Source organism: Cyclopterus lumpus, chromosome 5 (genome assembly GCF_009769545.1).
Source record: "Cyclopterus lumpus isolate fCycLum1 chromosome 5, fCycLum1.pri, whole genome shotgun sequence".
In the NCBI taxonomy this organism is placed as follows: domain Eukaryota; kingdom Metazoa; phylum Chordata; class Actinopteri; order Perciformes; family Cyclopteridae; genus Cyclopterus; species Cyclopterus lumpus.
Window position 1 is genome coordinate 5,011,504 of NC_046970.1, and position 14,379 is coordinate 5,025,882.

General features: G+C 47.1%; 1 protein-coding gene across 1 annotated transcript in view; it reads left to right on the forward strand.

The window, feature by feature from the left end:
• The window catches only part of LOC117730285 (forkhead box protein P1-B-like), a 139,196-nt gene that overhangs the window by 48,635 nt on the left and 76,182 nt on the right, over window positions 1-14,379 (forward strand).

Sequence of the window (14,379 nt, forward strand, 5' to 3'; positions counted from 1 at the left end):
TGGAAGTGTTGAGAATAAGCAAGCGGATTCACGAGTTGGACCCGCGGAAAGGTCGCGCGCAGATTTATGCTGCGATGTAATAGTTCCCTTGACTGCATTTAGTGCTTACTTTCTAAAAAAGAAAGGGGGGAGAAAAAAAGAAGTCATTTCTTTATATCAGCATCAAGCTGAACATTGCCTTGTATTATTATTAGGCTTGGTAAGCTTCTAATTCTGTGGCATTTACAGCTGGCTGTGTTTCCGTGCATTTATAACACTTTGATTCTTAAGAGCCCCTTTAAGCGCGTACGCCGAGCTCGGGACATAATAAACAACTCGCCGCGGCAAAATTTGCCACATGGGGGAGATTTCCTGCAAGAAAAGTGAAACGCCTCTGTTTTTATTTTTATATTTTTTTTGCTTTTTAATGCACCCGAGTACCGTAATCTAGTCTCATCCCCGGGCCGCCGCCTGCTCTCCCTATCTGATGCTCTGCTCTCCTACGGCCGCATCAGCGTCTATCAGAGCACACGCTGGCCCCGCCCCTCTGTATCGTCCCGCTCAACATGCAAGCCTCATGTCCGAGTGCGGTATGTCACACAACGGAGCAACATTCCTGTGTTTTTTGTTTTTTCTTCTCTTGCCTTTCAACAACTTTTCATGTGAATTGCCTTTCCGGGAGGGCGCGGAGTCGGTGAATAAAAACAGAATTCCTGCCCGCTAACGCTATCGCAGATGTGCTATCCGGAAGAGACTTCAAATGTAGTTCTGAGGAACAACAACCGCCGGGTTTGGCGAGTTTCAATCTATTTTTCTATCAGCGGTCAAACATTGAGCGGTCAAACATCCTTTTTTTTTTTTGGACCGAGTCTCATCGGCGGACGCGTGAACTCCCGTGTTCCCCGCCAGGAGAGTGAAGGAGCTTTGATAGCGTCCTCCTGCAACCAGGTGCAGGCCGCTAACGGGACACGGCCCTCGTGTGAGATTGACCGAGGCTACGGGAAGTAAGCAAATTCCAATCCGCAGATGAGTCGTCTCGGGCGAGATGAAAAGACAATCACACAAGTGAGGGAAAGAAAGTGTGTTTTTTGTCTCCGCTTCAGGGAAAGAATGAAATGGAACTAATAACGCGGCTTGATTTGTTGTCTTCGGCGCAAAAGGACTATACAGAGGTTTTTCTTTTTTCTTTTCTTTTTGTGGTAACCTAGGCCGCCATCTGTCCCACTGCCTTCATTGCAAAGCAATATACCGTACTATAACTGGTGGGATGTCAAATATATATTGCCCTCCTCTCCCTAAAACAATATTGGACATTTATATATTATGACACACTTGTTTCTGGTTTCCAGACTAGGCTAGAGAAGGTCTCTAAATAAGAAAAGAAAAGAAACAAGAAAAGTTTCCTACAAGGCGCAGTGTTTCTTGTTTGGATAGTTTTGACTTTTGTTGCAATCACGTCACGTCATGGTAAATATCACTTTGGCAGTCCGTTGCTTTCTCCGTTTATTTTAGAAAACAAATCCCTTTTAAGGATAAAGCACCTGGTGGGGCTACTTAATGGAACGGCTTCAGCCCTTCGCAAATAAACAGCTCGCGCTTTTCCGGCGTGAGATTAGGAATGAGGCTGAGAGGGAGAGAGAGGGAACCGGAGTGAGAGCCAAACAAAGACAGTCCACACATGTGGAGAAGTGACACGTCTACTTCCAACTGGAGTTGACTGTGTGAACTGTACGTCTGTAGAAATGCATGTGAGCATTGAACCTGGGTGAGATGTCACGCTGAGGTACAGCTTCTTCTTCTTCTTCTTCTTCTTCTTCTTCTTCTTCTTCTTCTTCTTTTAAAGTCCACTAGTGGGTCAGCAGTAAGAGTCAAACAGGCTGGAAAAGTCTTTTGTGTTCCCCACTTTCACGTTACAAAAACACGCACTCTCGCCTCGCACTCTCGAGATGGCGCGGCGACCAGAGCCGAAGACAAAAAGATCCAACAGGGAGCAGAACAAGTGATCGGCGACTCGTAAAGCAGAATGAAGGCGGCTTCTCCCTTAAAATTGCTCGACATGCCTCAGAATGGAGCATTTCACAGCAGGCATGTCCAATAGTGTCTCGGTTATTCAATCCAGCCTTCAGTTTGCCCACTGCTTCCCATTCACATTCTACATTGAGAACAATTGGGTTCCCACCCATTGTCTTGTTGCATTGTCTCAGCTGAGCGACAACATTTTCAATATATGGAAACGACATCGTCCTCTGTGCGTTCGAATCGAATACTAAAACCGTAAATGTGTTGAAAGTCGGCATCGAATGGCCACTCAAGAAAATAAATAAGCATCACTTGTTCTTATTAACAAATACTTCCCAAACCAAAGGCTGGGTCCTCGTAGGGCTACGCTAGCGGCTCAGTTAGCGAGCTACAGAGAACCGTTGCTACGTTCACTTTCTTCAAAATACGTATTTGTGCCATGAACATGTTTCCCGATTTTTATGCAAAGCGCTTTTTGGAGCACGTTAAACTCGGACCGAGTTGAATGAACGTGATGCTGTCGAATGACGGTGCTAATTCACGCGTCAAGGCTCTTCAAATATGAACTCAATGTGAGGAATTCGGTTCAACTCAGTGGTGAGCAGGGTCGTCAGAGGATCGGCAGTTCGATTCCCCGGCTCCGCTGGCCCATGTCGATGTGTCCTTGGGCAAGATGTATGTTAGCTACTCCTGATGGACAGGTGGCACCTCAGCCCCTCCCATCAGTGTATGAATGGGTGTGAATGGGTGAATGATGACAAGTAGTGTGAAAGAGTTGTCGGAAGACTATAAAAGCGTCCATTTACCATTTACCATTGGGTCTTGACATTCTGGTGTAATGAAACGCAACGTTGCCTGTTTGGGGAGTGTATTTTAGTCATCATCATCATCATCATCATCATCATGTTTGCCAGCATCAAAAGAAAATTAATTGATGCTTGCTTGTGTATGTTTCTGTTAATTATACAGGGTTCTCGAGGGTAAATGTCTTAGAAGGCATCGAATAAATCTAAAAATGGATTCAAATGTCAAAAGTCTGACAAATGCGACAATATGGGAAGTAGGATTTAATGTTTAATTCTTTAGCTAGCCAGCGACGACACGGAATGGTGCAAATTCAATGAAGATCGGCACGATGAGAACCGAGGAAGTGGAATCCCACGTGCCGTCCATAGAGCGTCTATTTCCTTTTTAAACATAACGCTGCCAGCTTTGTTTTCTCTGAAAGTTAATTCAACCACCGTTTTTCAAGCAGTGCATCCGTGAGAGGCGTTGAATTAGCGCGATGGGGGGGTGGGGGGGTGTATATGCCCTCTTTCAAATTCAGCCGCCTTCGTGTGGACGCGGCCCGGACTGGGACACGGAAAGCGAGAGGCTATTTCTACCCAAATGTGGGTTTATTTATGTAAGAAAAAAAGGTGGAGGCATTTTTTTTATTTTTTATTTTAAACTCATATTTATTTACAGTTTTCCCTCTTTTGCTCTGTTTTTGGCCTCTGCGAGTGTTTTCATAAACAAAGTCTCCCTGGCCGGCCAGAAAAAAACACAGGGTTGCTCAGTGCACTGAAAACAGGAATGACAAACACCATTAGCTGAGAAATTTCCATCTCATTGCAACTATGTTATTGTTTACTTTACCATACGCGTCCTAATATGGTTGCCTCCCTGTCAAAGCTGGCCGGAGCCGAGCCGAGGGGCCCTCTCGCAGGGAGACGCTTCCAGCTGCCACTTAGACAATAAGAAACAATGTCACAGCTCGGCAAAAAAAAAAAGAAAAGAAGAAAGAAAGCCTGGCTTTTCACAGCCTTACAGTACTTGGCCTTACACGCTGTTTGGCGTGGGCTCCCGTGTGATATTTATCTACCCTGCAATGTTAGATGCCCTCCCCTTTCATCTGTGCCCCTTCCTCCCCCCTCTCTCTCTCTCTCCCTCCCTCTCTGGGTCCCCCCTCCTTCCGTCTTTCTTTGTCCGTTTCTGTCTCCATCGATCTCCCTGTTCCCCTGTCCCGGTGTTGGCTATCTGCAGGTTGACGGATGGGCCTCTGTTTGCTGTGTTAAAGTTATTTATCATGGGGCGGGGCGATGTGTGTGGAGTCGCCGCATGTCCTCCTCCTCCTCCTCCTCCTCCTCCTCTTCCCTGTGGCCGAGCAGAGGCCAGTTCAGCTGCAGGTCACGCCCCATGGCCCGAAGCCGGCTTCAGAGTTCCTCTATGATTACTTGGACGAAACCACGACCACGTGAACTGCGCAGACGGTGGCGGTTTTGTCACAGCTCGTTCCGAAGTTATGGAGCAACACGTGTTGCTGTGTGTGTGTGTGTGTGTGTGTGTGTTGCTCGCTATTGCAGGTCGAACGAAGGGCTCATTTAACCCGTGAAAGTTGTAAAGCAACGGCGATTTGGAAGGGAGCCGTGTTTCAGTTCAAAATACAAATCTCATCAAAATCGTAAAAGTGGGCGTTACTCAAATTGCCAGCCCCCCCCCTGGGAGTTTCCTCCGTGGATTGTCAGCATTAAGGCCGTTAGGCTTTAGGGTCAGCAAGCCTCGCCGCGGGTTCGTCCGGCAGGCGGTGGAAGCGGGGTTCTTTCAGATGCATGGGCTTTCTTTTCCCCAGTTGGCGGAGGATGACGGCAGCCTCACCTCAATCCTAAAATCCTCACGTTTATGATATTTGCCCAGTATTATCTGTGCCTGCAGATGAAGGGGAGGACGGAGCATGAGGAATGTAGAAGGTCAGACGGCGTGATTTACACAGCGCAGAGCCAGAGAATCCTTGGGAAAATACTTGGGCCGGGATCAAACAAGACTTCATGTGATATGTTCTTAACACTGACCTTTAAATTCATTTCGCCGCTACCCGTTGGCAAATGATGCACTAAACATAAAACTATTTGTGTATAATAAAAAAATTTAAATAACTGCAAGGTAAAGAAAGCATAATTTTTTGGGTTAATTTGGTGTTGGGCACTCTACGTAGTCATGTGTAATATTACAAATTATTTTATTACACCAGCGTGTACACATTCACAGGGACATTTGTGAAGTGTATCACAAACAGGAGCTGTAAATAAGTGGTGAAATTAAGTTACGGATTTAGTTTTGAGTGCAGTTCAAACAAACATACTGTCCATTATTTATTTATTTTTATTTGCTCAGACCAAACCATAATTTCCACTCCATTGCAGCATATTTTTGTTGATAAGCTAATGGCACTGACCTTTGTCTGTTTCTTTTTTATCATCTAAGGGGGAAAAAGAATAAACCCTGTTTGACGTTAATGAACTTTGTGAAAAGGGTTGTTTACCGGCTTCAAGGTCAGTTTCTGAGAAGGGCAGCAGGTTTTCCCTCGTAAACAAACTTGCAGGCAAAGATGTGTAAACACTGTAAATGTATACAGGTGGAGCGGCATAATTTCCTGTTTTCTCTTTGTTTGTTTTTCTCCTGCCCCCCCCTCACCCCCGACCTTTCCCCTGGGACACATGCAGAAAGGCTGTTGTCTGCATATGTGTTTATTTCTCAAGTAAAACAACAAAAAAAGCAACCCAAAATGTAATAAATAAATAGAAAATGGACAGTTAGAAAGCTTAATGATGTGCCTACTGAAGGTGTAGAGCTGGGGAGAGGGAGAGGAGAGGCAGTGGGGGGTATTAAATATGAATTAATGGAATGTTGCTCAGGCACATCTCCGGGTGTAGCGTACTGTTGGAAAAATAAAATTTATGTTGCCGGCTACTAGCCGTAAAGGTGCATCTGGACTTAGTATGCTTTAATTAGAAGTGAGATATTAGCATTTCATAGGGCTTTATGCCGGGCGAGGGGATTGGCCGGCCACCGCGCCTTCATTAGCCGGCTTCTCTGTGTAATGAGTGCCATCATTAGCTGATGGAGTGGATTTGCCCCAGCGCTACCTTGAAAGGCACATCTCTTACATACTTGCAAGGAAGAAGGCCTTTTTAATGGATTTCTTAATGAATAAAATAACATGCCACTACTTGCAAACTTGACGAGTGCCTTTCTGGCGCACGCACACCGCCGTCTTCCCCCTTTTCATGTGGAGTTATAAGCAACAAAAAAATACCGGTCGTGGTGATGGCGGAAAGCAAGGAGACAAGGGTGCGCTTGTTGGTAGTGTTTTTAAAAAACTGTGACAGGATCCGTCATGAATTCAGAATTCCACACAAGCGATGTGGGCGCGATAGAGGTGCGACGCGGTAAAGGGGCTTCGGCTCTCGATTCGCTCGTCGAAAATGAGGCGTGATTTCTGTCAGAGGTCTTGAGGAGCTGTGCGGTGCTTAAAACGCACCGTGTTTATCGGGGCGGGGGGGGGGGGGGGGGGGGGGATTGAAAAGGCAGGATGGCTATAATGTTCAGCCTGACTGCAAATTGTGTTTGTGTGTGTGTGGTGTGTGTGCATGCGCACGTTTTCAACAGCAGTCAAGACCAGGTCGGAGCGGAGGTGTTTACTGTGATATGGAAGCCTCCCCTTAGCCTCCAGGCTGCGGCTCCGTTCCTCCGAATCAGGCGTGAAGTGATTAGTATTTTATTGATGAGCTCCCGAAGTGGCAAGTGTGGGAAATTGGATCTTTGATCTCCTGGAGTTTGGGAAATATATCCTGAGAGTGTGGAGCTCTCCAGGTAGCACACGCCACCACCCCCATTCACCCCCAACCCTTAAAAAACCCCACCCCCTCCTCCTACCACACACACACACCACACACACACACACACACACACACACGCGCACACACAGACTAACACACAAGACAGGCCGATAGACGTGTGCCGCCTGGGCGGGATATTCCCCCCTTCTCCAAAACACACATATTTGTTTTGGATGTTTTTCCACCGAGAGCCTGCGCGGCGATTACAGATGTTCATTAACAAAATTGTCGTATTTGTTTTCAACTTTAAACAAATCACTTTGATATGCTGAATTACAGTGTAATTTAATTTGAGCCTGTAATGGATGAGTGCCGTTATTATGGACATAAAATGATGCAGTTAAGCTGAGAGTATCTCTCATTTGCATACCGTACATGCCAGTAAATTAAGCCCTTTCCTGCGTCGCTTCGGCTTTAATTTTCCGCCCCCTTTTCACGCGCCGTGCCTCAGCCCCCAATAGCAGGCCAGCTCGTTTGATGTGGAGGAGCCCGCTTCCTTCGCGCCCGGATCTAGTCACAATATGTAATACATAAAGGCTCTCATTATAACTCTTAAGTGCTTTTTTAAAGAATGTGGCATTAATAAGCAGCCAAAGAAACAGTTTTGTCCCTCGCCGTAATCATCGGCCCCAACCGACGCCTGACAAATACAAACTGTCGCGGCTGTGATAACGATGTGCCCGGGACCGGTTAAAGAGCCCCTAATCATATTGTATATGTCCTTTTCCTGTGTGTTGATCAGAGATATCTTCAAAGAGTTTTGATGTTCCTCCTTTGAGAGGAAAAACATGAAGGGCATTCTTTTTTTCTACTAAACTAATTGAAAAATATCACCTTGTCAAATGTTTAGAGCAAATAACTTTGCTCTTTTTCTTTGTGCAAATGCTTATATATATATATATATATTGGTATAAAAGAGGCATATTTGTGACAAGGCTGGCCTTGACAAGAAAAGGAAAACGCTCCCGTGTCTTCATTAGGGAAGCAGCACCTCACGGCGTCTGATTGTCTGATGTTTGCAGGGAGAAGGTAAACAAGTCGGTCACACAGGGGCGGATGTATGCGGATCAAACACGCGGGAGAGGCCGCGCCGCGAATGCTAAGGACTTTGGCGCTCGCAGGACAAACAGCCCCCGCGACGGCCCGAGCCTGCCCTCAACATCGGCGCCCTGAAGGTGGGCTAGGGGGCTTGCTTTTTATGGACTCGCGACACTGACAACACAATTGCCCTTCACCGAGAATGCGACGCCATTTCCTACCATAAAGAATCGTAATTCTTCTGCCAGCCGATTTTCTCTGTTAGCTTCTAATTGGCTACATAAATCTCGTCCGTTGAGGGTGAGAAATGTTGCGGTGTCACACAGTGTAATCTTCACCCTTATTTACCAATTCATTAAGATTCATTGATGCAGGATCGGTGAGAGGAAATGACAACATAAATCAGGCCTCCAACATAATGACCCTAATCAGTTGGGAATTGCAGAAAATGTCATGATGAACTATGTCCTTGTATTAGTGCCACTGTACATTGTCATTGTGCTGCTTTATGAGTGGGACGCATCCTCCTGACATGGGCTGTATTTAACCCAAAAAGAAGAAGAAAAAAAGAGTTGTTAAAACCGGATTCCATTAAAACGCAGAAATTCATGCGAGCTCTTTTGGTATTTAGCCCCGTCGCCCTTTATCTTCAGTTTAACTGCCTAATGGAAGGCACTTCCTTTTTAACCCTCTCCGTGCTCTCCCTGTGAAGCTGAGGCTTAACATAATAATAATAATAACACGCCGCTTAGGCCGAAACGACCCTCGATGACACGGCGAGGAAGAATGGCTCCTTCAGAAGCAAGCGTGAGGGGGGGGGGGGTCAATGGGTAAGACCACTCCCATACCAATGGCAGTGAATCAGATGACTGATGGCAAACTGGCGTTGCAGATGTTTGAATCTGACACTGAGCACGGACAGATGTGGGTGAGATACCATTGAAATGGAATAGCTGTTGCACTTCCATGTGTAAAGACCAAAGAGTCTCCGTTAACGGTTTGATCCTCGTTTCGCTTTTCGAAAAAAAAAAAAGCTCAGCGCAGTGTTTTGTGTGAAAACACTCAAAAAACAACAGCTTGTTGTTGAATTAATCGTCAAAAAAATAAGCCTTAAGACTCAAAAGGATGCGCCTCTCAAATCAACAGCTGAGCTGGTGTGCGTAGTAGACCCTGGTCTGACTGCACTAGGAGTACATTTTAGACTAAGCCAGGTGTTAGGCCAGACCCCCAGACCCCCAAGCGCCTGGCACTAAGAGAGGAATCGTAAGGAGCACTTGAATGACTTCTCAACAAGCAAATTAGCTGCTTACTTTGTGTGTCGAGCCAGAAAAATGTCCACAAAAAAAAAGAAGAAATTATTTTGCAGAAGCACAAAAAAAAGAAACCAAAGATTACCATGTCAGCTCACAGAGGAAGTGAGCACTCCAGCGAGTTGACTGTACCTCTAATAATATTGTCCTCCCTTTGCGTAGGTGCGTAATATTAATTAGACAAGTTTGTTAAGGCCAACCTTGGTTTTCCCAGGGAAAAAATGCCTCTGACACATTTCCTCTCTGTGAGTTCGCATCCCCCGGGGGCGAGGTGTGGGGGGGGGGCGGGCGGCCCTTACATGAATTCTAGTAAAAGATGATTAAAATATATGACACACTTTAAGTAATGTTAAAACAATAAGTGCTTTTGCAGATCCCATAGGGTGCCCATAGATTGGAGTTGTGTTTTTTTTCTTCTTCTTTTTCTTTGACAGGTCTAATTGGGGAGATGAGCTTGAGGGAAGCAAATGCCTTGCTGTTTCTTTTTTTCTTTCTTTCTTCTCTTTCTTCTTTTCCTCCTTCCCTGTGCATTGAGTGGTCAGAAGAAGAAGGCCACTCGTCTCCTGGTGTCTGTCCTCTCGCTGCAGAGTTAATGGGCATGAGCCACATGTGAGCGAGATCTGTCAAAGTCAAATGAAGGAGAGAGGAAAAAAAGAAGTGTGGCGAAGCACTCTTAAAAGAGGCTCCGCATCCCGGAATTACTATTCCGTTCATGTGCAACCGGATTTAAACTCATTAGACTTCTCTATTTACTTAGTCTCTATCGGCCCCCGAGTTGCACTAAAAATACCGTGGCCTGCCTTACTTTGGCACATCCCGTCATTGTCGGAGCACAGCAGGCCTTTTTTAAATTCTCCCTCGCTCCACTCCGCGTCTTTCCGAAATTATGGATCCACTCAGCTTCGCCACCGGAGTCTGCCTTCTCGCGCCCCCCTTTTCTTATTGTTAATTTATCTGAGCTTGTAGCGTGATTCGTGAATCATCACGCTCACCTTTTTCCCTCTGCTGGAGGTGCGGTGTTACGTTTGGATCTAGATTTCATGCTTGAGGATCCCATCACAGTCGTCCCGGACGAGTCATAAATATGTGTTTGGTGCCCCCCCCCCCCTTGTGAGCGGGTAACTGTGTTTTGGGGAATAAATGGAAGACAGTGGAGACAAAACTTGGGCCGGGGGAAGCCTCACCGTATGCAGATCAGCAGATGGCACGTTGTTGTATTCATGAAAAATTCATGGTCGAGGCGACGTGCATCTCGACAATCGCGCCTCCCCTTTCTCTTCTTATTTGTGGACGCGTGAAGTGTTTGACGCGGCAGCTGGAGCAACTCGTGTTCGGTTGAAGTCGCACATAAATCAAGTACACGGAGACACGCGCTTTGATTTATGATGGATACCATATATGACCGTTCAATTCCTCCCGCTGCCTTCTTTTCTTTTGTTCTTTTTTCTTGTTTTGTTTGTTGTTGTTTGTTGTTGTTCCCCCCATATCCTGGCGTTGCTCTCGGAGCACCTCAGACATCCTTTTGTTATTTCCACGAAGCCGCCCTCCGCTGAATAATTGAACGAGGTAAATGTTTTAACATGTTTTTTTACAAGTTCCTCGCTGCGCTGTTTGTGAGGAGCCGCTGTTTTTTGTTGGGGTCTGGGAGGAAACGCACCGGGACGCGTTGCTCGACAACCGCGCGTTTCCCGTGGGAGGACGCGGGTTAGAGACCGCTCTGTGTCGGCGGTCACGGCGGCTGCAACGCGGCAGCTTAGTGCGTCTCCAGAATGTCAGAAGAATGACTTTTTGTTTATCTTGACTCGGGGCCTCGCTGTTTATTCTAGCCCCGAGCCGGATCTGCATCGACCTTGATTCCCTAAAGCCCCTCTCCCCCTCCCCCCACCCCACAACCTGTTTACACTGGGCCGGCCCTCCGAGTGTCACCTCGGGAAACTCGGCTGATCATTCCACCTGGTTAATATTAAACGGCTCCTGCGAGGAGCTTGTTTGCTCATAAACACAAAACCCCGCCCCGCTGCCCTGTTTACTGTCGCCATGGCAGCCGTCGGCTTCGTCAAACAAACGGGGGGCCCGTTTGTTGCGCGCGTTGGTCCGCTTACGTCTGGAACGGACTCTGCAAAGCGCACCCGCATCTCGCGAGGATGTCGGGGTTAAACGATGGAGGCGTCTGCTGCCGGGAGGGAGGGAGGGATTATGTCTGTGTGTGTGTGTGTGTGCGTGTGTGTGTGTGTGCTTGTTCCATATTGTCACAGAAGTCTGGAGATATGCTCTGCTTATCTGTGACTTGGTTGAAGTGGCTGACTAGATAACATGGTTGTTTGGTCTGACTGTGAAGTCTCTTTTGGCAGAAAGTCGTCCCCGCCGTTCGCTCCTCTCAGCAGAGAGCCGACTGAGAGTCGTCCAGATTGAGTCTTTTCGACGGAGGCGTTCTTCTTTGTGGAAGGATGGGCAAGGGGGGGTTTGGACATTACTACATGACCAAACCACAGTTTGGGAAGCTTTTGCCCCATTCCTACTTCGTTGGAGTTGGTTGTCAGTGGAAAAAAAAGGGCCACGATGATGGATTATTTAACAGCTCGTGTTTGTCTTTTGTCTTTTTCTTCGCACCAAGGAGCCAAAATACAGCAGAACACAAGACTCTTTAAGAAAACCTTGAGAAATGTTCTGTTTTTCTTTGTGTGTGTGTGTGTGTGTGTGTGTGTTTTTTTTGTTTTTTTTGCACCTCCGGTACACACTGATGTGCGCTGTCTAGTCTAGCAACCATGGGGCCGAACCTAAACAGCTCTTAAGTTGAACCTCTTCCCATTGTCTCATCCCCGCCCCGAGAAAACTGTTGTGCTTTTGTTGCCCGCTCGTGTAAACAAGGGCCGTGTGAGAACCCGGCGGATCGGAGCAGGTGGCCGCCGAGGCTTTACTGTCATGAGCATTAAAGAAAAACAGAACTCGGGTGGAGGGTCAGAGCGCAGCTGCGCGGGGCCGACCCTACCTTGAATCGACTGCTGACTTGTTTGAGCTGTTGGATTGCAGGCAAGCATGACAGGGGGGCTGCATTAGGTTTCCAGTGAGGGAGGGAGGGGGGGGGGGGGCTGATGAGTGCTGGCCGCCGGCTGTTCTTAACCTTCAACCTGTCTGGTCAGGTGGGAGACGCATGTGACTCTTGTTTGTACTGTACTCCCCATATTTGAGGCGAAGAAAACAAAACAGACTGTAAACAAACTGAAACTCTGACCTTTTTTATTTTATGTGTTTTTTCGTTTGTTTTGCAAGCAACTCCCAATAAAAAAAGAAAGAAAGAGAAAAGAATCTAATAACCAACAGCGGAGCCATTTTGATGTTTGTTGCCCCCGAGCTCTTGGAAAATTCACTTATTTGGATTATTTTTTAAACTATTTTTGAACAGCTCAAGAAAAGAAAAGAAACATCTGTTCTCGTGTCTGCTTTTGTGGTGAAATGTGCATTTTCTTTTCGGAGCACAAATGCATACGCTTGTAACACACCCCCCACCCCCCCCCCCCCCCACCCCCACCCCCTTGCGGCTGAATTTGTACGTGTCGTATAAACGGAACGGATGGAAAACACATTTGAGTCATCGCGAGGAGATCCCCTCCGAGCAAAGTGAAAATAAATAAATAGATATATAAACATGCGCGGAACCAAGTCACGTGGCCGAGTTGCTCCGACTGATGATGGCGCGTCCCCGCCTCAGTGCCTCGCAGATTAACATTGTTATCAGCGCAACTCTCTAATAAGGCGCTTTCCTATCTTCTTGATATTTATGATGGATAATGCCCATTTTCCATTTTCTTATTTTCCTCTCCATTTTTGCCCCCCCCGCCCAACCCTTTCATTGTCCGCTCGCGATATTGCAGCTTTGAATTATTCTGTGGTAAAATTAATGAGAAAGTAGATTTATGGGTTTCATTTGTTTGTCAATTCGAAAATTAATTGGGTGTTAATTTTAGCCATCCCCTCATCAGTGCCGGTTCCAAGCATGCGCGCATTACTTTGCATTCATTGTGGCCTTTCCCCTCCTTTTATTGTGGGTCACTAGTTTTGCATACATTAAAATAGCCCCGCGGCTCATTCTACTGATTACTTTCGGAGATGCCATGCATTTGGAAATTTACGCCGTTCCGTTATAATTATGAAGATTCTGCATGGAATGACAGTGCATGTATAATAGCCATTACCCCGCCCCCCCCCCCCCCCCCCCCCACACTTCTCCTTTTTATGTAGCTTTGTAAAGAAAAAAAAGAATGCAGGTCCTTTTTTTTTGGTTTTTTTCTACATGTGGAGGGGAAGGAAAAAGAAGGGAAAAAAGCATTTTTATTTGAAAAATAAGTGGCGGTGAATAACGTCAGCCCATGGTTGGTTTCAAATGGCATTTCATTTCGCTTCGGAGAACGTGTGTTTCTAATTGCCGTCTCAGAAGGGGGAGCCAGTGCGAGCGGAGGCATGCAGATGGAGTTGTGGCTGGCTGCGTCCCGTATATATTCCTCTCGCTCGCTCCTTGTTTAGAAAATCCCATTATGGAGGGAGGCCGTGCCAGACTGGCGGGGTGAGCTGGGTCAACATCTGTCTGGAGGGAGAGAGAGGAGCGGGGTAGGGCGGCGGGGGGCTCTAGCCCCGGCCCAGAGAACCGGGGCCTGTAGTGCCGGGCCCAAAAGCTGCTCAGACAGGCCCCTGAGTGTGTGGGGGCGTGGTGACACACAACTGAACCGGCACAGGCCACAGTGTCGGATGACTCACTCGGCTACGCTCCCTGGGAGGAGGGCTCCGTCAGGGGAGGAGGCGTAAACCCGGTTCGGTTTTAGCTCCTCGAAGTCCACAAGCGCTCCCGATGACACTGAGCTGGGAGGCTACCCCCCAGAACTATGATTGCGGCGCTGTTTACTTTTTCATAAGGCCGTGTTGAGATTATTATCTCACCTATGCTCCGTAAATATTCTTCTGTGACAAGTTGTCAACCTCAATTTCCTATCTGTCAGCCTGAGTGTGTGTCCCCACGGTGTCTGGCGTGTGTGTGTGTGTGTGTGTGTGTGTGTGTGTGTGTGCATCTTGTTTAGATCTGCACCCCTGGGAGACACTGCACCCGGGTAGTTGAGCACATATTAACCGGCAGTGGCCCCTCCTATTGCACGCCTTAAATGCAACACCATAAATCTGCATTTAGTTCCATTTTCACCTTCTTTCATGATGAGGCCCAGTGTTTTAAAGGCATTTATTCTGCTTCATATAAATAATTAATCAGCCAAGTTAATTTGCTTCTGCCCGACTTGGTCAGATTCATTAACCTCCCCGGAATTGGGGGGGGCTGGACGCCGAGGCCCTGCGACCAACTCACAATAGCTGTAAATCATCCCACTGATTTG